The sequence below is a fragment of the Coturnix japonica genome, chromosome 2 (genome assembly GCF_054131305.1).
Source record: "Coturnix japonica strain WE chromosome 2, WE-NBRP24, whole genome shotgun sequence".
Lineage (NCBI taxonomy): Eukaryota > Metazoa > Chordata > Aves > Galliformes > Phasianidae > Coturnix > Coturnix japonica.
The window spans coordinates 88,938,089-88,961,256 of record NC_140664.1 but is presented as its reverse complement, the minus strand read 5'-3'; the positions used below and the strand labels follow the sequence as shown (position 1 = coordinate 88,961,256).

Here is a 23,168-nt window from a genome sequence, read left to right as displayed (position 1 = left end):
TTTGTAAAATAGTGGTATTCTTCTGATTTTCACCATGATTACTAAAACTGGCAAGGCCACTGAAGCGTTAGATCATGAGAGGCAGCTGACACTTTGGAGAAATGTGGGTTGCATAACGTGGGTGCAGGCACCAGTAACTGCAACCACGGTTTCACAAGCTGGTTCTAAATGCACATCCCTATGAGGAACCAATCAAGTATGGCTTTAGTTTGCAAGTTTGATGAGCACTCTGAGGATGAACAAACTGAACTAGAATACAAGCAGGTTTTAGTTCAATCTGTTCACATACTGAAGGGTAGGTCATTCATTTTGAAGCTAGACTGGAATACTTTCAAACCTGTTTCAAAAGCAATAATGTTGGCCTTCAGAGCCTCTGAAATACATTTGGCAGGGAAACAGTATTGTATCTGAAAGAGATGAAAAATCAAGCATACGTTACCTAGAAAATGAGGGTAGACAGGGATCCTAAAATTCTCTGAATCTCCTTGTCAGTATAGTTAGAAAAGAGCTCAGTTGATTACTGTGTGCTAAATGTGAGCTGCATTAGTTAAGGCATAGTTATGACTTTCTGTGTCATTTTTGTTGGCTATTTAAGAAAACGATGATTTGTGTTTGTTAGGCTTCCTACCTTGATGGGAGATGAACTGAGTGAATTAATAGGCTGCTTTCCATTTGTGACTTCTGATTCCATGAATAACATTTTTCTGTGATGGAAAAATAGAACATCAAAAGATGCCTATGCAGGTAATCAAAACTTCATTTTATCGGATAATAACTGTACATGTAATATTGAAACATTTTCAGAAGATATCGCTACTACTGTATTTCATAGTGATAGTTTATCAGTTAGCTGCAATTTAAAATAGATTCAAGTACTAATCTAGATGTGGTGCTCTGTTTCTCTTTAATGGCAAGTGGAAGGAGAGATAATGGTGGAAGGTGGCCTGAACTTGTTTTTCTGTCTCAGGTACAGGCTTAGTCTATTGCTGACTTACATAACCTCTCAGTTTTATCTCCAACATCCCTTTTAAAAGTTAGTTAAAGGAACCAAGCAAAAAAACCTAGTTATTTAATCTCTGCTCAGTGAGATTGACAGCTTCAGTAGAACTCCATAATGACAGCATTTTGCTGAAGCACACTTTCTGCCAATTACAACAGTCTCCACTAACATTGTATATTTACAAATCTGTTTCAAAGCCCTACATACATTGATGCTGAAGGAAATGCAAACTAATAATAAGCTAACAAAAGCTTTGCAATGTATTCCCACAAGATGTTACAGGTAAAACCAAGAGTGAACAGTCTTCCAAATTTGAGAACATAGGGCTGAAATCAACTAATGGCTGGGAGAGGGAGATGGTACTGCCCAGATCCCTGAAATAGTTAAAACTACTCAGCCAGGGACCTGCTGTTTATTGTTCCTCTCTTTGTAAAAGTAATCCCTCTTTCTCTCCCGGTGAACTACTTTATGTCATCTTATTTTGTTCTTTTTTTTTTTTTTTTTTTAAAAAAAAAGGAAAAATCAGATTTGTACTGGGATAATTCTAGATGTATTTGCCAGTATGAAGAACTTTTCAGCAGGACTATGCAATACAGTATGGATTAGAGATTCCATTCAGAAGCGGGGTTTCAAGTGTTCCTCAACACTGCATCTGTATTCCATATCTCCCCATCTTAATTTAGGCAAAACAAAGGATTTTCCAAGAGCGGGGTGAAACAATAAAAACTCTGCCTTCTTCTGTTTGTAGTATACACAGTTTTCATTGAGAGTTTCACAGTATTCTCATAAGGGTCATTATAGCTCTAGTCAAGTATAAAAGATGCACATACACACTAAGTGTAAAGCCATATAAAACTAGTATGGATTTGAAACTCAAGCTCATAATTACGTTAATTAAAAGAACTTCTACTTTTCCATTTCATTTTGTTGTTCTTTCCTGTAGTACTGATTTTTTAATAGAAATCAAGTATTTTAGTGTTCTGGAAGACTGAAAATGGTCTTTATTTGCAAAATTACTTAAGCACAGAACTTTAATGGGACCATTCACCTGCTTCAGGCTAACGTGAACTTAAATGCTGAACTGAATCAAGGTCTCCAGAAGGAAGAGAAACACCAGCCACTCAGACCCTGATTTTCCCTGCTTGTTCTGATAGTTGAGCAATTTATAATTGACCAAGTAGCACTCAACAAGGCAAAAAAACACAGCACATATGATTTATAAGGTGCTCTAGAAGATGCATTAGAAAGCATTATGAGTTGAAATCAATCAGTGACTAGACTACTCACAAGATACTAAATGTTTTTCTCTTTTCTACTTTCAGCAAGCAAGAGGACAGATCAGGTATCAGTACCGCACATTTTTCTAACTGATGGCATCATTTTCTAGTGCCTTTTCCTGATTTATGTTTCAGTGTTTATCCAATTTCCTTTATAACATCATCCAAAGCAGAAACATTAGCAATTTGTTATTTAACCTCTATGACACCTTCAGAAATTGGCAGAACAAACTGGACTTATATTCTTATTGTCACTTTAGATGACAATTTGGAAAAACTGAAGAACTCCAACATTATTTGCTGTTGTTATCATAAAATTATGGAATTGTTAGTGTATTTTTGGCCTGAGAAGAAATGTGATTTTTCTCACTAGCTAGCCAAGGTCAAATGAAAAAGTCCTTCTTCAGTTTCCAGTAAAACATTTAAGAATATTGGCACCAACATATAGTGGGAGGAAAAGTATTTAGGGATGTTTTTTGGTATCAGACTGAGCTGCAGAGGATTCTGAAAACTGTGGATGATTATAGCTCATAATTTATAAACAATTAAAATTTATACTGTGGAAAGAGAATTTTGTTCCCTGCTTGAGGAGTTTCTGAACGCTTCAGAGCCAATGAGAAGAAAGTGATTTCACTGGAGCCTGTTGCTCATTACTAACTACAATCAGAATAATAACCAATGAAGAAAATGCACACTGAAGAGCTAATGTTTCCTCTGAATCAGCCAAATGCTCATGTTTCTTTCCCCAAAATATTTCTTTCTTTCCAAATGCAGCGTATCTGGTGGCATCATTACATGAAGTACAGTATGAAGAAATTACTTGCAAAATGTACGAGTTAAACTGAACAGAAAGGATACGACCAACCTGACCCCAGCAAAAGCATTATCTTTGCTTTAAAGACAAACAAAGTTACAGGCTGGGGATTGGTCTTAACTATAGTCCACACACACCTTAACCTATTAACATATTATGGCTGTTTTACTCAGTCCAATGGCCTGTCCCTGGGTCAGCAGATTTTGATCTCATCATAGTTTAAAAAGACTACTGTGTAGTGTCAATGCAGATGAAAAGTTATCAAACTCTATTAGCCTCCTAATGCCTCACAGCTCCCACGTGTGTCCTACAGGACAGACAATTCTCTTTTCAGTATTAGCACAAATGAATTTCTAATGTATGTCATCTTATTGCAGCAATAAAAATGATGAGGTGTCAGAAAAAGGTCTTAGAGCTGTAAGTGAACTACTGACACTAGTTTGGACTTTGTAGTTCAACTATTATTTTACTGTGATGCAGATATTCTGACTAGATTACCTTAAATGTAGGCTAACATAAGCCAAATTGGCAGTGAGAGCACAACCTCAAAGAAATATTTTAAGAAGTGGGAAGCATTCCCTATGGGCTGAGCCTAATTTGCTTCTGATTTTCATATTAACCAAAGAAAAAAGAGAAATCAGTTATTAGCCTGCTCTGCAATAAGTAATTCAGCTCAAACCACTGGCTATAAGGGAACAGAGCCAAGACCAGTCCAGTGCACGTGATAAATCAGGTTTGGGCATCAAAGAAGAGATTGAAGGATACACCAATTTGATCTCCCATCAGTGCACAGTGTCACTTGCATTGTTATCTAAACAGCCACTGAGGGAACCTGGTGGCCTGGAGTAATGACCCTGACTGTACAGTCTAGACCTCTGGTATGTCATTCCTCTTTAGCAGCTGGAGAGCCCAAAGAATTCATCCTTAGTTTGTGCACCACTGCAGTTCACAGCTGTCAGACAAGAGCTGCAGAACAGGATATCTAGGGTTTGGGCATCTGTTCTCCATTCTTCAAGTGTGCCGGTCTTTGGAGCACATGGCTTTGTAACTGGTTAGAGTGCTTGAGATCCAGATCAGAAACCATCAGTGGTGGTAGTAGATAAGTATTACATTGGAAACTCGGAAATGTTAAACCTAGGCTGTATCTGATAGAGCATCAAAGTAAAAGTGTGAAAATGTTGCCTCTCGCTCCCCTGTTCATGCATGTGGTTTTATGAATCTAAGCCCAAACCCACAAAGGCCAGAAGCCCTTGGAAAAAATGAAGAGTGGTTTCTGTTGGTCCAAAGAACACTTAGCTAGAAATCCAGTGTTAATATTTATATTTCTCAGAATCTCTCAATGTGCTTCATTCACTGGAATAAAAGTTGTATATTTTTATAAAAAAAATCAATAAATGTCAGATATTTGTTTGCCTTTATTAACTTGAGTATATCTAAACTTCTAATTCTGGGAGCTAAAAATACCAGTATTTGTCAGGCTCACAACAGCTTGACAGTACCGTGTGGGAAATCTTTGAACTACCCAAAGTGATTGACACAGCCTTGGTGTGCAGGTGACCAGCATTTTGGACTGATCCATTTGAAACTCAGTTTTCTGTTATTTCTGAAGAAAGATGGGTCAGCCTTCTGGATCTCAGAGCTACATGGATGTACTGACAGAGAATTCAGAAAATGCCTTTAAACAAACATGTTCCTAGCATTAAATCTTCAACAGCAGTTAAATATAATTTACCCTAGAGTATTCATTCACTCTAAATCTGAAAAAGGTAATGTATTACACTGTGTATGACTGGATAGGAAGCTTACTATGACAGGACAACCAGGAAAGAAACAATAAGATCACACACAGTGGATAAGGCGTTGTTCTCACAGAATGAATTGCTTGAGTGAATTCAAAGTAGTGACTGATAACCTTGCTGCCCTTCACAGTGAAAGAACTTTATGGAATAGGTCTTGTTTTTTCTCCCCTTGAATGAGCTGGTAATTGCATCCTGAAAGTTTCTCTAATCTCGGTCCCAAAAGGATATAGGATGATTTAAGGGATTTATGCAAGTTAAGCCTGGTGCAATAGCAACTGGCCTTACAGGAGAAAGAAAACATTTAGATTTGTCCCTTCAAAGTGCTTGATTCCTCAGGAGAGAAATTTAGAGCAGTTTTTGAAATCTCCTGCTAGATCTGTTCAATCATAAGGGAAAAGAAATGAAGCAGTTTTTTCTGAAAGTTATAAACTTTTCCAGAGGAAGTCTTAGCCCGCTTCAAGAAACAGGCCAAATCTTCTCTGGTTTGACAGACTTAGTCTCTATGGTTCACTAGTCCACAAATAAAATGAGAAAGGTTCATTTTCTGTGTGATCAGGCTTGTCAAAACATTAGAGGCACCTGAGCCTAATGGTAGAAGCAGCATATGATATTGTATGCTTTCTTTCTTTCTTTCTTTCTTTCTTTCTTTCTTTCTTTCTTTCTTTCTTTCTTTCTTTCTTTCTTTCTTTCTTTCTTTCTTTCTTTCTTTCTTTCTTTCTTTCTTTCTTTCTTTCTTTCTTTCTTTCTTTCTTTCTTTCTTTCTTTCTTTCTTTCTTTCTTTCTTTCTTTCTTTCCTTCTTTCTTTCTTTCTTTCTTTCTTTTCTCCCAATACACATTTATGTCATATTCTGTATGGAAAAACACTCTATCTGGTTTCTCTGCATCTGTTCTATAAGTTTTGATGGAAGAACTTGTGCAGACAGAGGATGCAATTGCCGTGTTTCTAGACTTCACAGCTAGGAGAGCAGTATCTTGCAACATAGCCTAATTCAGGGAGCTCTTTTCTAATTTCCTGTCTCAACATTTGGCTCCTCTCTGTCTGGGCCAGAAAGAAAGCTCTCCCTTCCTAACTAGCATTTCTCTTTGGATAAAAAAATTCTTCCTCTAGCAGGGGTTTACAACTAAACCTATGAAATGAAAACCAGCATTCTTACTACTGGCAGCTTTCAAAAGAATAATCTGAAAAGCATAATAGAATAATAACCTATAATTTTCCTCCCATCACACAGTGTGTGGTGGTATTTATACATTTTTCTATGTATTTTTTGCAAAGAAGAGGGCAGTGAAATTTTCAGATTACTGTGGTGGAAGAAAAACATCATATTGTGTGAACATTCAGTAAATCATTGCATCTCTCGTAGTACTTCTGCAATCACGATAAAGCCATTTGTCCTCCAGCTACCTTCGAGCCATGCTTTTCTTTTAGCGCTGTGCTATCAAACGACTAGAATACTGCTTGGATTGATGTAATTTGACATGGTTCTGATGAGATTCTAGAAATCTAATATGACAAATAGACATAAGCCACACAAACCTTCCAGCTAACAAGTTCTGAAAATAAATAACTAGAGAGAAGAGATGTCTTGGGAAAAACAGAGAGATACATTGAAAAAATAGTAAATGTCTTAGCTCAAAAACATCTCTATTAAGTAAAGAAGGAAAAATATAAAACCCAAAATTTCAAATTAGAAAATAATAATGAGGTAATGTAATAGAATTTCCATTGTTTCCTCTGAAGCTATTCACTAAAAATATCTGTTGAGGGAGAGTCTTGAATTTCAATTTTGCAGTCAAAACCAGCTAAATTATGCTTATTATTATTATCACTTTTAAACTTATGTAGTGGTACACTTCCAAACACTTAAATTTCAGTAAAAAATATTATTATCATGTTAAATGTGTTCTAGAAACCGAAGAAAAGAATGTTCCTACTTCTTTTGATGACATAGATAGCCTTAAAAATATGAGCTAAGTATACATGATGATGCTATTTGATCCTGAAAGATGAGCTGCTAAATGTGACCATTCATCTCAATAAGCGGCTAACTCTGTAGTTACATGGTGACAATTTAGTTATCCCCATTGTTGACTAACTGCAGAAGAAGTCAAGTACAATGCATTATTTTTCTATCTATCTACTACTATTTATGTCCTTTCCCAATTAACTTTTGTGCTGTCAGATATGATGAATAACCCTGTGGTTCTCAAACTCTTTTAATAATTTATTTGTTGGTTTAGCATTGTTGTTATGCATTGATTACAGAAATCTGTAATACACTGAAAACAGGCAACAATGGAATAAGCAGTAGAAAATACAGCTCAGCAGAGAACAGAAAGCAGCTTCTACAAGCCCCCCTTGTATAAGCCTCTTAGATACTATATATGCATATTCATGTACATACCTATGTACATGGTTGGTTGCAAGTAAAGCAATTAAAAGAACTGCAATCGAAAGAAAGCTGAAGAACTTAAAGAAAGACAAAAATAAAAAAGAGACTGTCACAAAAATATTAATTTTGTTGCAGTATAGAGTACAAAATTTAGGTCATAATTTATTTAAAAGGTTATGGAAGTATGTACCTCAAAATGTTTTCTGAAAAGTTTTTTGGCTTCCTCTCTATTGGTCACTTCACATGCTCTAGTGAGAGTACCATGACTATGTTATTTCAAAAAAATGAAACAGAGCCTTTTGTCACTTAAGAAAACCAAGAAGATTCTGGATAACCCAGGATTTGAGCAAAACCAGTTTCATTTTTTGTATGAGTTGTAATTAGTCATCTCATTTGGGATATACCTGATTTGTTTTTTATTGGATGGACAACTCAGTGAAGTGGCCTGTCTAGAGAAATTAAATGTAAAGCATAACTTATCCTTCCCATTGATCAATGGTACATGTGATGGGATGAAGTACAAGGCTAAGAGAGAGCTATGGAAAACTAAACAAAAAACAATAATGAGATGAAGGACAGGAAATCTAGGCAAAACATACTGTAGGTAGCACTACCAGCAAAACACTACAAGCTGCACATTTCCTACAAGATTACAGATTTAAGGCTTCATTCTCTTTCAACTCACTTTTCCTGAATTGACTATTTTTCCTCAAACCATTACTTTCCATTAGAGACACCAAAAAAAATAACCCCAACCAACCAACCAAAAAAAACCCACCAACACCAACAAAAAACCTACAAGGCACTTTGTTCCACAATGAAAGAACGAAGAAGATTCAGAAGATTTAAATTTTAAAGCATTGTACTGCCATACATCCAGCTCTCTTTTGCTACTTTATTTAGTGGTGAAAAGCAGAAAGGCTGTAGCTAACACCAAACTAGAGGTAAAACTGAGTAGTTTTGGAGGATTCCTCATGAGGAAATAGAGAAATCACTACTTTTTATTCCAAGTAACAACATGATAATACAAAGTTAAAAAAGGTTAATACTTAGATTTTCTTTCTTACTTATATATTTTGTTGGAGTGATGGCAAATATTATTTTTAAGATACATCTTTTTATTTCCTTCCAATTTTCTTTCCATGGTTCTGCTATAGTTCTTGACAGTTGTAGTTATGCTTGCAAATATAAAATGGAAGTTGTGATTGGGATGTATAATGCAGGCAGAAGACAGGCTTACCAGAAAAACAGTGCCATAGAAGTGAAATTGTAACATTTCCATTTCATAAGAAATCATCTTATTTGGTACATTTTGATAAGGCTGAAATGAGGTATTTTCTCTCAAAAGCACTTAATGTGTAAACTTCCCAGACTTCCCTGAGTGGAACACATGGAACAAAAATGTTTGTTTATAAATGAGATGTGTGTGACCCTTAAAAAAGTCATAACACAAACAACATCGGTATGATAACATGAATTATGCAAAAGTAGAAATCCAGCCTCCCCAGAAAGGGCAAAAACAAAACAACTCTTCCATATTCACTGTACGCGGTTTGTAAAATTATAAAAATATCTGCTTTTCTAATCGAACTTATGAACTGCGGGTGAGACATTATTCTTAGAAACTAGAACTTAATTTTCTTCAGTGTGCTGCAAATGTGCAGCTGGAGTCATTTGACAAAAACAAAACAAAACAAAACAAAAAAAACCTAGGATGATTATCAGATTATTCTATGTGTGTTATGGAGCTTGATTCTGTATGTCTGGGGGAATGCTACCTTTGAGGATTATGAGAATGAATACAATCTTCAGTACAATCTTGCAATTTTCTCCAGACTGCAGAGGCATAAACCTTTAGTTCAGGACCAAAGATCACAGTATCACAGCCTCGTGCGGGTTGGAAGGGACCTTAGAGATCATCGAGTCCAACCCCCAGGATTTGAGCCTCTGTATAGCAGAGCGGCACTTCTACCACTTGCGCCACAGGGGGGATTCGAACCCAGGCCTCCGGTGTTGCAATGTGGCACTTCTACCACTGCACCACCGGGGCACACAAGATGCTAAGTTGTGTACTGTTAAATGAACTTAGAGGCTGATAAAATTGTCATCAACACTAAGCTAAGCAATACTACACTGTTGAACTTTCTAACAAGAACTACAATGAAATGATGTTATAAACATTAGTGAGCTTATACAATGTAATGAGTGACAAAATTAATATTTTCAGAAAGGAATATCTTACATTTGCTAATATCTAAGGTGATGCTGTTTGAAAATATATCCTGTCTTTTCAGTAGGAAAATTTTATAGATAATGTTTTTTTTCTGCTGACACTTTGGTTTTCTTCAAAACCTGGCATTTCTTTGGCAGTTGTTATTTTTTATGCTATGGTATTTCAGATAAACAAAGAATTCAGCTCAAGGCATTTTTTTGTGAATTTTGACAGCTTTTCCAGATTTCATTTCTTTGACGCTCTTTATACTAGTAACCCACTAATATGAGGAACTACAAAACAAGGAAGTTCTGACAAAATATACATGGTGTTTGAGCCTTCTGTAAAGCACATTCTGACTCTTTTTTCCTCCCTGAAAACTGCTGTTTTAGTTGATGTTGAAGCATTTTATAAATGTATCTGCAAATGCAAACATGCTCCATCTGACCTGAGCTACCAGATATAGAAGACTGAGTATATGAAGTGTCTGATTATTTTTTTGTCCTTTACTTGTTCAACTGCTTCACATTGTAGAAAGAGATGCGAATATAGTACATAGGGAAAGACAGCTTGCAAGATTTTTCTTTATATGAAAACAAAATACATAAGACAGGAAAAAGCCTTTAAATACCTTTTAAAAAAATAATCTATTTTTATTTTTTTTTTCAGATACCACATTTCTTTCTTTCTTCCTCTTTTCCTCTCTTTCTTTCTTTCTTTCTTTCTTTCTTTCTTTCTTTCTTTCTTTCTTTCTTTCTTTCTTTCTTTCTTTCTTTCTTTCTTTCTTATTATGAGTCTGCATCTAAGACCTCATATCCTATGAAGAAGCACATTAGAGTCCTCTTCATTTTCCTTTTTGTTTTTCAAAGTTTAATTTCTCTTATGGAAATCTTTAGCATAAGAATATCTTCTCTGACATTAAAACACAGTATTTCCATGATCTGATCCACCATAGCTTTATGGCTATTCCTCCTCCTCAAGGTTCTTGACTCATGACTGTCTGATCCTTAAGGCCGTCCAACTGACTGGAGATCAAATGTTATATTTCCCTTAAATGCTGATTCAGCCTTTTATGATAGCCTCACAAATCCACAGTTCTTTATGTTACATTGGAAGTGCTAGTCTCAGGCACAAAAAGATTCAAAATGACAGCAGTACTTTATTAACTGTTAAACCACATGCTATATTCTTTCAAAAGAAACAAGATTTACTTTATGGCAGGGCAAAGCCATTTTTAAAATCTCTTTTTAGAATGTTGTCTTGCTTCTGTGAAGGTTTTCATCTGTCTACTTACATACTTACATATTCTGAGGCAAATTCCATTTTCCATCTTGTGTTAACCTGAACAAAGAGAAAAGGAATTGTAGAGGTATGGAAGAAACAAAAGAATAAGGATCTTATAAAAAATGTTTAAACCTACCTGCTTTACAGCAGATAGCTGTGATGTTTAGGCTATTTATTTGGGTAGCGTCTGTTACTGGACTTCTGAAGAAAGTATCACTCTTGCCTTATCATTGTTTAGACACCTTGGGAAAAAAAAAGGTAGTGATACAAAGCCACATCAATTGCTCTTGAGCAGCGAGTCTGATATATCTTACAGTTGCTCCTATGTAAGTGATCAGTAAACACACAATATCCTCTTTCTGAATAGGTTCTTGCAAAATTGCTATGATAGGAAATTGATGGGAGACAGCAAGATAACCTTCCCTTACGAGAATGTTTGTATCAGCACCCTGTCTTTTGCAAAAGAACATTCTGCAAACTCCATTCTGTCTGTACTTCACATTTTGAAGTTGTGCAAAATCATTCTATTTTCTCAGTGGCTTTTACAGTAAAGGTTCCATATAACTGTTCATTTGTTGTAGCTGATGTGCTAAAACAAGAGCAAATTCATGGGCAACTCTCATTTTTTCACTACTTCTAATGAAGCGTCATAATTTTATTTTAGAAGAACAGTGACAGCATAGCACAAACACAGTCAGTAATAATATCTTCTCAGTGTTCTTAAGGAAAAGACTAAATTCTCATCCTTACAGGAGCAAAAAAATGATGCACCAGTGCCAAGAAAAAGTTTCAATATCAATTCTATATTAGCAGGTGTGAGATAGCTAAAGAGCTCTTCATTTTTTCCAAGAACCTGAAATGATTGAGTTGTTATATTAACCAACCCCAATAATTTATCCCACCTATCAGCAGATATTGTTATTTCATGATGCTTCCTGTTGTGAATTCTTAAAACTGAATTTAAAACATTCATTCCAAAACTTATCAAATTCTTCTGAGGCACAGGTCTAAAAGGGTTGTTTTAGCAAAATGCTGCTTTGACAAAAAATAGGAAACAAAAGACATTTATTAGTGTATCTGCACTAAGTGTCTACCAAAGAAGCAAAGGGTGGCAAAACGAAGTTGAGGTAAATTTCTTTGAATTTCTACTGGATAGTCACAGCAAACATCTTGCATCATTTACTTTGCTTTCAACAACTTGACTATGAAGATCTCCAAATTTCTGTCCCATAAAAATTTTGGAGATTCGGAATTAGCTTCAAGCAGAAGCTTGTATATATATATACACACACTTAATAGTACAAGAAGTGGCATTTGCTGACAGCTGTTTGTTAACACCATATTATTTAACTAGGCAAAAAACTAAAGTAAATCTAAAATCCAAATAGGTTTTCTTTTTGGCATCTCCTATTCCACCATGAAAGTCATTGATTACAGACTTCAAAACAAAGTAGATAAATAATAATATCATCCATTTCCATGCTGTCTCACTGATAAAGGGGTATACAGAGGTGATAACTGAAAGGTTTTCTTTTTTTAAGCAGGATATATATAGTAGAGCTAGAAAAGAAGCATAAATGTGGACCACCTCATGTAAGGAGACATTTTCTATGAGAAGAAATTTTTATATGATGTTAATCTGTGTTCAAGATACCACTTTCTGAAAATAAACTGAGAAGGTGTGTGATTTAGGTCTATAGAATCAGGGATTCATAACTCACTATTACTTATAATATGAGAAGATAGATGCACAAGGTGACCTTATTGTCATTTAAAAAATATGATTTTTCTGGCAAAAGAGCATATATCTTCATACTGTTTGTACTGTGGGACTCAGTGCCACACTATTTAGAGGGAAAACATACAAAGGGTTCAAAAGTGAGGTTGGAAGATTATTATTTGAAGTCACTGATGCTTTTAAACACAGTTGTCCTGTAGTGTTTTCTGGTTTAGGAGATCTTCATATTTCTATCTTCTGTAATGGATTGCATTGGAGTAATAAGTTGAATCTTAAACTTCTCCCTGGTTCTCATCACTGTCAAAAGAAAGATAATGACATAGATATGCCTTTGGTCTCATCCAGCAGAGAGGGTACAACAGGATTTTACTTAGCTCCGTACAATAAGAAGTTGAAAACTGCACACTGTTTTCCTGAGAGAGGAATGTGCTGTAAAATGGTTGAGCATTTTCTCTTAACAAAACCCTAAACATTTTCCTCTTTCTTTGTGACAGAGGAGAGTAAAACAAGTTTAGCAATAATAATTTTATTCCTTATTAGGCAACTAATATTCTTAACTCTTATCTAAAGATGTGAGAGCAGCTGTAGAGAAATTTTGCTATTTAAGCCCTCAAGTCCCTTATTATTATTAGTTTATACATTTATTATGATTATTATATATATTACTATATATTATTAGTCCCTCATTAGGCCATTCTTAGAACATAAATTGGTTACAAGAACAGCAAAAACAAGTTCAAATTTACGCTTACATCTCTTTTCATACTGAAACTACTTGAGGAATGGCGGTGAGGATACATGAGTTTTAAACTGCTTTTCATATCAGTTCTGTGAGTTTGCCTTGTGATAGAATTTCATTTTATCACAATTAAACTTCAGTGCTGATAGAACTTGTTCCTGCTGTAATTTAGTTGTGCTTTTTTTTTTTTCTTCCAGTTTTCCTTCTTTTAAGAATCTAAAAAATCCCATTTCTTTTAAGTCTAAACAGCATATGACAGGTATATGGTGAAGAAAAAGGTTTTCAGCTAAGTACATGATTTTGTGTGGCTGGTTAGCCTCATTGAAAAGTAGACTGTGGAGTGAGAAAAGTGTTGTCTCTGCAGGACATAGGAAAAATGGAATAGAAAACAAATATTTTCCAAACAATCTGCAGCATTTAAAAGATATGTCTGATCAATTATTATTTCTGCTTGTACCTGTGGAACAAGAGGATGGAAAAGTTTCTACATCACATGTTGAAAGCTTTTAATGGTTTACACTTCTTCATTAGCTGGTGATGACTACAGAGGTTTCAGCAGCATCATGATTCCAAGTCAACCAAAATAACATCATGAGAAGTTACACAAGCACCCGCAATGTATGATGAAGAGGCTCTCAGGCCTTGTTCTAATGAGGCTGTGATCACTGACAGGGACTGGTCACATCCTCCTCAACCAGAATACCCTTTTACCACTTCCCTGATTTTTTTAGGGTGCGTGTTTATGCCTTATGCCATGTATTCATATATTTATATCTTGGATGAAATAATCAATCTTCCACTTCCATTAAAGCAGCTTGCTCTGCTGTTTACTTATCAGAATAGCTCAGTGGTCTCAGGATTCCACAGTCATTTGCACATTTGCTGAAAAACTGATTAGCACCTAATTTTGGAGGCACAACCATCTCTCAACTACATATTGGTTTGTCAGACTCAGAGGGCTGATTTGACTCATTTTAATATCATCCATATTGCAGATTACTTTATCTGAGTATACAACTGGGACATGAACTGAATTAAGTGCCTCTTTTAAACTTGTTGTTCATCTTTAATATGTAGCCAAGGCCTTTTTGAAAGATACTATCTAATGGAAGATGGAGAGTGAGGGGAACACAATTCAGTAAAGATGTAAAAAGAATTAACTCAAAGAGGGGGGAGAGGAGGAGTAAAAACCTTAGTTCTGTAAAGATCAGTCATAAAAATAGCCACCAGAATTTGTATTATTTAATGGTATAAAAAATTATGCTACTCTGATCAAAGAACTGAAAATTTACAAGCCAGATATATATGGTGCATGTTTCAAAAAGTAATAGTGTCTTTTTTAATAAGCACATATCCATTCACCCCTCTTTATCAGTTATAACTCAACACAGGTAGCAGATCAGTTAGTATATTCAAAGATCCACAGTTCAAAGTGAGTGCAAAACAAAATGCAATAATAGGTACCAGCTGTTTCTTCACATTAAGTATATTAGAGTGACTGCTCATGAAGACTATTTTTCCTTCCTAATTACCAAGGTATAAATAGATCCAACAATCAACAGATAGTCATGACATCAATATGTGAGCCCTTCTTATAGGACTGTATGTCAAGAAATGTCTTAGTTCATATTTTACACATTGAGAAATTTACTTTAATCAGTAGCTACAGATTCTATTTAGTACATTATTTTCTTCACTTGGTATGTAAGCAAAATGATGGCTCTAGGTAAGTCTGAATTTAAAGTACAGTACTGGATATTGTGTTGTTTGAATTTGCATTTCTTGTATTTAAAAGAGCTGTTATGTCAAAGTTACTGACAAAGTTACCAGCAAACAGTTCAGCCTTATTTATTTTTCCTAGAGAAGGACAGGTTGGTGAGGATTCTGCAGTACTTGTACAAGTCCAGTTTATGCATACCCACTGCAAATCTCCTATTCCAATGCTTGGGTTAGATCCAGAAATTGATTATATGTGAAAATTTAAGTAGATAAATCAGCACGTCACCCTGAAATAGCAAGAAGATAATTCAAAATGAGTATTGCTACCAAAGAAAATGCAGCATCTAGAGGCAACATCCTTGAGAATTACATTTGGAACTGGCAAATTGCATGAATGTGCAGGAATAGAGGTAAACACGTTGTCTGAGAAATTCAACAAGGACTAGAGAAATGCAGTTTACAACAGGAGACAGATGAACAGGAAGACAAAAACGGTTATGAAGAACACTGCTTGGGAGGAGGGGCAGGAGAACAACCCAGTCCCCAACTGTTGAATATTTCATTATAAATTAACTGGGAAACTATTGCCATATTTCCAGCTTCCCAAATTCCTCTTCTAAGTCTCGTCAATTACTGTATTGATGGATTGACTAATGTACATGATGATTAAGCTTGATCAGAGCTGACCCTTATTACAAAATCACTGAAATAACCCAAATTTGTATGTAACAGGAATTGATTGTGTTCCTTAGTTGAAGACTGAAATAGAGCATTAACTCAACAACAACCAGCTATGGAGGAGAGAAAGATTATTGTTGGGATGGTAATTAACTCACAAACAACTGATCTAACATCATTCTAATAACAAAACATCATTTATCTGCCATCAGCTTTGAGTTTTGTATTAGTGCTGTGGAATAACTTCTAGAATTGTCATAGAAGCATAAGAAATTAGTATTTATCACAGACTTTTAAATTTGAGAGGGATGATTTAAAGAATGGATGCCCAGCCTTTTGGCTTGCCTGGGTCACAATGAGTGATGAAAAATTGTCTGGGACTGCATAGGTCACTCCAAAAGTAATGCCTCCTATTTATTTCCATGGATACTACAACAGGTACAGTGAACACAGTAACTCTGTCTGATAAAGCAAATTCTTAGCAATGAAACATAATATATATATTCTTATCATGGTCATCACATTAGCTACGCATTTTCACCAGGGATGAACAAGAGTGTATGCCATGCTTGTCAAAACCTACACCAGTAGAAGTGATCCAGGACTGCAGTCACCATTGCTGAAATGCACCACTGTGCTCATATCCACCATTTGGTCAGCAAACACCAATGAATGTCAATGGGCACTTTTTTTTTTTTTTTTTTTTTTTGTGTGTGTGTGTGTGTGTGTGTGTGTGTGTAGAAATTAAATTACTTACCTCTTACCTTTGCTGTGTACGCACTTCCATGTCAGATACCATTTGTCATATTGCCCCTCTGCTGCCATCTGTCACAGGGCAACAGAATATACAGACTGTTGGTGGGAAGGTTCAAACACTATTTGCATAGCACCAACATTTGCCTCTGATATTATGGGCCATCATCATAAAATAGGAGCTATTGCTTTTGGAGCAGCCCAATGTACAAAAAAAACCAACAAACAACTAGTGGAATGGGATATGTGACCCTGTAAAAGTAGTGCACCAGCCAGGTTTGATGGCAGAGCTTGCCATTCTTACTGAGTTCTCAAAGTACTTGCCAGAGGGTTTTTTTTATGAAATTTTGCTCTTCATGCACTTCATCCTTGGCAATAGTTTCACACAAATGTGCATAGTTCCAAAAGTACTGACATGAATTAGGTGTGACTGTGAAGTGAAGGATATTTTTCTCTGTTAAGAGAGGTCTTATAAAAGTCTGGTAAAGAGACATGATCAGATATTTGAGTTGAATGTGATGTAAAGTGTAATGCCATGTTTGCATGGTGCTCAAACTATATTATTTAGATTTTAAAACTGTGCTTAATTCTCTCAAAGTCTGTTCAGTTTTATTAAACTTCATTTTGGTAATGCTCTTCTCTGCAAGAAATATTTTTCAGTAGAACATAGCATAAAAAATGCACATAAAAGAAAGCTGCAACAATAAAATACATTATTTATGTTAGATGATGAGTCCAAAAGCATCACATGTTAAAACTGTCATATAGTGAACAGAAAGAGACACTTCAGTTGTTCACAAAAGGTTTGAATAAACCTCATGGCTAGAAATAGCAATACTTTACAAGAAAATTATAACCAGTTTTTACCATCTTCTTTTTTCATTAAGACCAAATGCTGTAAGCCCTCGATTGCAGATGCTCTGATCTGTACAGTTTAACTTTATGCATTCAACTTAGCCACCTTTTTAAGAATGCACTGTTTCTTGCCTTATCAGTGGTGATAGCTCAATACCTCCAAAGTGAAATGTTGTCCTATTAGGATCTGAAGGTTCCTGTTCAAAGCACCTCTTCATGTACCAGGATGACTAGGCATCTAAGTTAGATGTTTCAGCTGAGTGCTTCAAGTTAAGTAAGAATTAATCTAGGTTGTAAGAGATCATATAAAACTTTACACTGTTTCACATAGGGAGAAATAATTTTGTTCATACTATCTATGCTCTTAGAAAGATTAGCTTCATCTTCCTACAAAAGTGTTTGCAGAAATGTCTGCTGCCCCTCTTTTGATGGGATGGCCTTGGAAGCAGTCAGGTGTTCTCCTAGCTTATCACTCCCCTTCCCCAAACAAGGCCAGGGGAGAAAATCAAAAGACAAAGTGTGTTGGTCAAGATAGAGGAAGAAACATCATTTAATTATAGTCATAAGCAAGAGAGACTCATATAGGGGAAAATGAGTTTAATTTATCACCAGTTAAAGTGGATTTGGATGTTGAGGAACAATTACAAGATTGAAACACATCCCCCCTCATCTTTCTTTCCCCAAGCTCAACTCCATTTATGACTCCTCTCCCTCCCCACAAGCCATCCAGCATCACAAAGGAGATAGCGAACAGCGGATTGCAATCAGCTTGTAACATTTTCTCCTTGCCCCTGTTTCCTCCTCCACGTTCCAGTGTGGCCTACCCATGGGGTGCAGTTCCTTCAGGAAAAATCCACCTACACCCCTCTTCTTCATCCTGTAGGGTTCTGCGCTTTCTTCCCCAGCCTCTTCCTGAGACCCACGTATGGCTGCTGGGCTTGTGGTGGGGCTATTGGAGCTGGCTATGTTCAGCACCAGGCAATTCAGGCCTTGCCTCATGTTCTCACTGCTAATGCTTTGCCATGCAAGCACAGTACACCTACTTTCTCAAGAAGACACAAGCATATTTTGTGAGTTGCAATGAGGTTGTAGATAAAAGCTTTGTATTATTCTACAGAAGAAATTAACGAGTCAGGTGTAAGACTTTCCTCATTAATTTTCTCAGTGATAATTCAGTTGATTGAAAAGGTAAGAGTTTTTATTCTCACCAGTGGGACTTCTTAATTCTAGATGAAATTACCCAGTTTCCCTCCAAGGACAGTTCTTTGGGTGTAACATTTAACTAAGAGTATTCACTTTGTCATTAAACAAGCAATTACTTACATCCAGTGATTCCAAAACTGATGAGCCTGTTTCTTTTAAAAGGCTGTTCAGATACACCAGGGATCCAGTCTAATGAAGGTACTGAACTACTACTCCACAAAATGTAATATGTTGTGTGTACGAATGTTTTGGCCTATAGAAATACTAACTTTAATCTGAAAAGTGTCTGATACCTAGGGAAGAAAGAGGCAGTGTGCAGTCTTCTGAATGTGTAGATATAAAATCATAAACTCATAGAATCCTCAGAGTTGGAATGGACCTTCTAGGTCTTCTAGTCCAACTCCCCTGCAATGAACAGGGACATTCACAGATAGATCAGGGTGATCAGAGCCTGGTGTAGCCCGGCCTTGAATATCCCCAGAAACAGGGTTTCCAACACATCTCTAGGCAACCTGTTCCAGTGCTTCACCACTCTCACTATAAAAGACTATTTCATAGTCTCGTGAGGGTTCGAAGGGACCTTAGAGATCATCAAGTCCAACCCCTGGGACTGGAGCCTCTGTGTAGCAGAGCGGCACTTCTACCACTTGCGCCACAGGGGGAATTCGAACTCCGGGCCCCAGTGTTGCAAGGCAGCGTCCTTAACCACTGCACCTCCGGGGCACACATTTCTTTATATCCAACCTAAATCTACCCTCTTTAAGTCTGAAATGTGAATATATTTACTCAAAATTGCTTTAGGAAAAGACCTGAAGTGGCTCCATTTGTACAAAAGAAAAATAAGATAGGTAAATTTGTCTCCAAGGTTATGTACAGACCTACACATAAATGGAATGATTAAATAAATATCTAATCCACAAATTTCACCTCTGATTTTACTATTGGTTTCTTGTGCAATTTTTTTGAACATTTTGTTGGATGATTGGAAACAAATCCCTGGAGCATTTGTTGGTCTCAAGACTGGAACAGTCTAAAGCTAGAGGTCCATCCTGCTGCAGAACTCTTTTCTTACTATTCATGTCCTAACACTATGAAGGCTATATTCCATCCGAGTCAGAATTGACTAATGGATCCTAATTTCAACAGTACTCATAGTTTAATTTATACCTTGTTGTCAGATAGACAATTAAGGCAGCATAATTAAATAACTATTTATTGGAGACAGTTCTGGTTTTACATGAAAAGTGCTTTGTGAGGCTTAGCTTTTTACAAAGGGATTCTGCTTCTTAGAGGAACAAATGCAGGTGCATGGATTTTTGGTGAACACTCTTCATAAATGTTGCACTACAGTAGTAAATAAGACTTTTACAAGTGCTAACTGCTACAGAATAATTGTAATGTCATAGAATTACTTAGGCTGGAAAAGACCAATTAGATCATCAAGTCAAACACTACCACTAAATCATGTCTATAAAAGTAGACAACTGCCTTTCCTGAGAGTTGGCTTCTAAGCACACCACATAGCAGCTCATGCTTTTGGGTGTGGAATTACCTGGAATATTGTTAAGGCTTGGAATTGTTACCTCCTTCAGAACATCCCTTGAATCTTTGCTAGTGTATACCAGATGCAATGAGAACTCATAGAAACTTTCCAGTTCTGAAATCTTTGTTCGACTCTGACTTCTTTTGAGGCTACTGATGAGATGATGAGAAAGATACAGACTTTGTGCCTTCTTGTTCTATTGATTCTTGCGCTGTAATTGTCATCTACACTGGCACTCAGTTCTTCTCATAATGGTCTATTTTTTGCTCTACCCTGTAAGTTTATGTTAAACCCTGTTTTCTTATAGTGCTTTGTGCTATAGCTCTTTTGTGTGATTTTCAGCATCCAGGTGAAATCATAAGGTATGCACTTAAAAGTGATCCACTGTTTTCTTCACACATGCTCACTCCAGCCACTAGGTCTTTTAAGAATTAGATACTGGGATAGAGAACAGAACTACTTGGCATGCATTTCACATGCCTGTACACCACCAAAGAGAGATACATGCCAGAGCTCACTCCAAGGCCCATCCTCTTCCAGCTGGGCTTGTAAACAGATTACAGATTCCTTGGATAAATATTGTTGAGAAAATCTGTGAACCAAATGTCCAAATAACCTGAGGCTTAGTTTGACCAATGACAAAATATAAGTTCCGAAGCTCTGTTCTCAGCTGAAAAATGATATGAAACAATTTTCCTGTGGCTTTTGCCACCTGTGAATCTAGAATAAACAACTCCTATTAATTCCACTGACTGAGATAAAGATCAGATTTATTAATGTGGTTCCTAAGAAAACAGCTGAGGAAAACAGTCGGCAACTGACTGCAATGCCCAAAAAGAAGCTGTGACAACTTTTTCTAAATATATCGATCACTAATCAGTTGCTGAGGTAAGGCTGTAAGGAACCTGCTTTGGTAGATATGTTCCATGAGTGAAAACTATGTTCTAAGGACTCGTTTATGATTTATTTCCCCTTACTTATTTTCTGAAATAAGACACACTCTACAAACCTTGATTCTGTGACAGGGTCTTGCTGAAAGATTATTACTGAACAGTAGCTCAGGATAAAAATGATTTTACATCCCATTGTCACAGTGAAGAAATCCCAAACCAAATAATTAAATAGGATTCCAAATGAAAAAGGTGAAAATGAAGAGAGAAAAAGGGTACGTGCGAAACTGAAGTCTTGTAAATTAATGGACCTTGATTTATTCCTCTCCAGGAGCAAAGATGAATTGAGTAGCAACAGAGATTATTCTTTAATTTAGACTTGTTGGGAGAGGAATAGCATACAAACTGAATGCACATACTACCTCAAAAAAACTAAAAATAGGACTGGTGAAAGCATTTAGAATTCACTGCTCTGTGGTTTGGATCCATGTAGACATACTTTAAAGGCAAATAGTATTTGTCTTTCAAGAATGGTCATTACTTTGCAAAGCTAAGCTTTAGTTTTCTTCAACAAGATTGTTTTTAATTTCCAAATTAAAACCCTAGAATGAAAAAAACTATTTCCTTCTCAATATCCAAGCACTGAAACTTCCCACTCTCAAACAAAATACCCTTTTCTACAACCTGATATCAGTCTAAGGGAATAATTACATGCCATAGTGACTCACCTTCTTGAAGGCAGCATGGTTGACAATGGTGAACCCAGTGCTTGTTAAAGTAACCTGTGTTTCATGCCTCAAGACATTGCAGAGGGAACAGTGCTTTCACTCTGCTGCCTTTTGGCAAGGCAACAATTATGTACTTGTATACACTTGGCATTACACTTGAAAAAAAAAAAAAAATTGGCTCTGTTGAACCAAGAAGGATTTGTCCTTCAGCCTCTGCTCTTCATGACCATATTTGTTATAATTTCTTTAACTGATATGTAAGAGTTTCAAGGCCAAATCAAAATATAGGTATATAACTTTAGGTCATTATGTTTTGCTCTTGTTTCGCTTTAAATAGAAGTAATTTTCAAGTTTTAGAAATCACGATTTTCTACAAAGAAAGAGATTTAGGAACAGACTTTCAAACAACAACAACAACAAAAACAAACAAACAACGAAACAACAAAAGCACAAGATAAGACCAGCTTTATTAGACTCAGAAGATAAGCACATTTGATGTAACATAGCAGAGAACCTGGCTTCTGTTCTCAGAACATCTTTAGCTATGGCAGCAAAAATCTTCACAATGTGTTGTTACATATTATAAACTTGCTGCTCTGAAAAGTCAAGGTAACTCAGACAAGCAGCCTGGCTAGGCCTTGAGATCAGCCTAGATTTCCTAGATAGGACACCACATATAGATAAAGCAGGAAAAAAACCCAAAGATGTTTCATTTTCCCAGAAATATGGGAAACTGCTTTGGATGACATTATTATTCAAATGATAATGTCAAGTCAGGGTAGAGGTTACAGCAGCTACTTTTACATGTGTTCAGAGTTCATTTAGCCTACTTATAATATGATTTTTGTTATTGCTACACAGCTCATACCTAGATAGATCAATGTTACTATCTTACTCATCTGAAATGCAGTTATTACTCTAAAGAAGATCATCACAACTTTTTTCAAGCTAACACAAATGCAGCATTCTTGGTAGTGAAGAGTGCTCAGGTTTAGTTGTTTAGGTATTTCACTTAACTTGCATTATTCTAAGATATATATATATATTTTCCTGTATCATCATTCAGATTTTATGATGTCCTCAGACTAAAATTTGCTACTTCATCAATGTTGTTCTGATCCAATAATGTTAATGTCCTTCAACAAACAGAGTCTAACAGTCTTAGATCAGAGATCAATTTGTTCTTTTGCTGCTAAACAGGAGCTTATCACCAAGATATACCATTCCAGATTTTCTCACATCAATTCTCAAAGTCAAAAATGAGGAGAGAGGGAGTTTGCTTAATTACTGCTCAGCTTCTCTGGCATTATCTAGAAGTGCTGAATTGTACATAACGAACGATTTGGTGATGTTTGCATATGAGAAAAAGTTGTTCTGGGAAATCAGATTATGAATGTTATTGATCCCAAGGTCCCCAGGAAGTGTCAGTGTTAAAATCACAAAGCAGTGAACTGAGTTTGACATGCAATATTTTCCATTCTATCTTTCCTGGCAGATGAGCTCTTTCCCTGGTTACTAAAAAATGTCAATATCTGCAGCACTCTTT

At 36.1% G+C, this 23,168-nt stretch overlaps 1 long non-coding RNA gene across 3 annotated transcripts in view; it reads left to right on the top strand.

The window, feature by feature from the left end:
* The window catches only part of LOC107309483 (uncharacterized), a 40,811-nt gene that overhangs the window by 15,506 nt on the left and 2,137 nt on the right, over positions 1-23,168 (top strand). For 2 of the 3 annotated variants that reach the window (XR_001553197.2, XR_001553198.1), the window contains exons 3-5: positions 620-744; positions 2,323-2,342; positions 3,052-4,485. This is a non-coding gene — a long non-coding RNA (uncharacterized LOC107309483). Of the gene's footprint in view, positions 1-619; positions 745-2,322; positions 2,343-3,051; positions 4,486-23,168 lie in introns of those variants that run through there. The other variant, XR_014942859.1, reaches the window with a different exon arrangement.